Source organism: Mastomys coucha, unplaced genomic scaffold (assembly GCF_008632895.1).
Source record: "Mastomys coucha isolate ucsf_1 unplaced genomic scaffold, UCSF_Mcou_1 pScaffold22, whole genome shotgun sequence".
Lineage (NCBI taxonomy): Eukaryota > Metazoa > Chordata > Mammalia > Rodentia > Muridae > Mastomys > Mastomys coucha.
The window spans coordinates 250,862,659-250,865,292 of NW_022196905.1; the positions used below are offsets into that span (position 1 = coordinate 250,862,659).

General features: G+C 40.2%; 1 pseudogene across 1 annotated transcript; it reads left to right on the forward strand.

Annotated features, from left to right (window-relative positions):
• The first annotated feature begins 837 nt into the window (after positions 1–837).
• Positions 838–1,417, forward strand: LOC116068052 (annotated as a pseudogene). The gene has a single exon (XR_004109418.1). The product of XR_004109418.1 is annotated as a cytochrome c, somatic pseudogene (transcript).
• The last annotated feature ends 1,217 nt before the right edge of the window (positions 1,418–2,634 follow it).

Sequence of the window (2,634 nt, forward strand, 5' to 3'; positions counted from 1 at the left end):
ACAAAGTATTTTAATTCAAAAATTATTCTGGCCTCCAGACACAGGAACCAAGGGGCAGCCTGGAACAGGAGCTTTCAGGTTTCTATCTCCACCTTAGCAGATCCTCTGCCACAGGGCTCCATACACAAATACCACCAGGAGAGAGCTGGTCTTTCAGGAGTGCCTACACACCTGTGAGCACAGGTAAGATCACCACTTCTCTTCAAATTCTTGGTCCAAGAGGGACCCTCACAGAGCCATCAGGACACAGGAACCAAGGATCAGCTGGGGACAAAATCCTTCTGATCTCTGTCTGCACCCCAGAGCTGATCCTGTACTATAGCTCTCCATACCCAAATTTCTCCCAGAGAGAACTGGTCTCCCAGAGTACTGACACACAGGCTTGCAGAAGGGACAAGACAAAGTCAGAACAGCAAGACCATCTAATACCAGAGATAACCAGATGGCAAAAGGCAAGTACAAGAACATAAGCAACAGAAACCAAGGTTACTTAGCATCATCAGGACCCAGTTCTCCCACCACAGCAAACCCTGGTTATGCCAACACACCAGAAAAGCAAGACTGTGATTTAAAATTACATCTCATGATGATGATAGAGGAATTTAAAAAGAACATAAACAACTACCTTAAGGAAATACAAGAGAACACAGATAAACAGGTAGAAGACCTTAAAGAGGAAACAAAAATCCCTTAAAGAATTACAGGAAAACACAACCAAACAGGTGAAGAAACTGAACAAAACTATCCAAGATCTAAAAATGGAAATAGAAACAATAAAGAAATCACAAAGGAGAGAGCGGGGCGTCTGTCTTCGGAGTCTGAACATTTGTGGTGTTGGCCAAGCCAGAGTGAACTAAAAATGGGTGAAGTTGAAAAAGGCAAGAAGATTTTTGTTCAGAAGTGTGCCCAGTGCCACACTGTGGAAAAGGGAGGCAAACATAAGACTGGACCAAATCTCCATGGTCTGTTTGGGCGGAAGACAGGTCAGGCTGCTGGATTCTCTTACACAGATGCCAACAAGAACAAAGGCATCACCTGGGGAGAGGATGCCTTGATGGAGTATTTGGAGAATCCCAAGAAGTACATCCCTGGAACAAAAATGACCTTTGCTGGAGTCAAGAAGAAGGGAGAAAGGGCAGACCTAATAGCTTATCTTAAAAAGGCAATGAATGAGTAATTCCACTGCCTTATTTATTACAAAACAAATGTCCCATGGCTTTTAATGTATACCATAATTTAATTCATACTCCAAATTCAGATCATGAATGGCTAACAATGTTTTTGTTGGACAGCCCTGACCTAAGTAAAACTGACTTGTCGTAAAATGGATATGATCTTTTTTAAAACAACAATTCCAGTTGTATCCATGCGATCACTGCTCTCCCTTTATCAAGATAAGATTGGACTTAATTAGTAATGGCTTACTTTCCATAAATATGGGGGTGTCGCCTGAAACCTATTAAATGGTTTTATACTTAGATTTATATAACTGGGAATATGAATGTGTTTAAACACTGGGAAAATTCTATCACTGTCTCAGAAACAAGAAGACTCCCCTGTGTTTCCGTCTGTGTTCACTGACCCATTACAGGCAGTGGCCAAACACCAGGAAGCAACTGTCTATCCTTGACAATGCTGTTTTAATTAGAGTTCCCTACATCCAGGATGCTGCCTTTTACCACTGAAAGGCATTTACTGCGGTCTATGTGTGATATCAAATAAAGAGTATTTAACACTTAAAAAAAAAAAAAGAAATCACGAAGGGAGACAACACTGGAGTTAGAAAACCTAGGAAAGAGATCAGGAGTCATAGATGCAAACATCACCAACAGAATACAAGAGATAGAAGAGAGAATCTCAGGGGCAGAAGACACCATAGAAAACATTGACACAACAGTTAAAGAAAATGCAAAATGCAAAAAGCTCCTAACCCAAAACATCCAGGAAATCCAGGACACAATGAGAAGACCAAACCTAAGGATAATAGTATAGAAGAGAGTGAAGATTCCCAATTTAAAAGACCAGCGAATATCTTCAACAAAATTATAGAAGAAAACTTCCCTAATCTAAAGAGGTGCCCATGAACATACAAGAAGACTACAGAACTCCAAATAGATTGGACCAGAAAAGACCAAAACACCAAACACACTAAACAAAGAAAGAATATTAAAAGCAGTAAGGGGGAAAGGTCAAGTAATGTGTAAAGGCAGACCTATCAGAATTACACCAGACTTCTCACCAGAGACTATGAAAGCTAGAAGATCCTGGGCAAATGTCATACAGACCCTAAGAGAACACAAATGCCAGCCAAAGCTACTATACCCAGCAAAATTCTCAATTACCATAGATGGAAAAAACAAGATATTCCATGACAAAACAAAATTTACACAATATCTTTCCACAAATTCAGCCTTACAAAGGATAATAGATGGAAAACTACACTCTAGAAAAAGCAAGAAAGTAATCTTCTTTCAACAAACCCAATAGATACAAATCAAAACCCTGAGATTCTACCTCGTATCAGTCAGAACGGCTAAAATCAAAAACTCAGGTGACAGCAGATGCTGGCAAGGATGTGGAGAAAGATGCTGATAGGATTGCAAGCTGGTACAACCACTCTGGAAATCAGTTTGG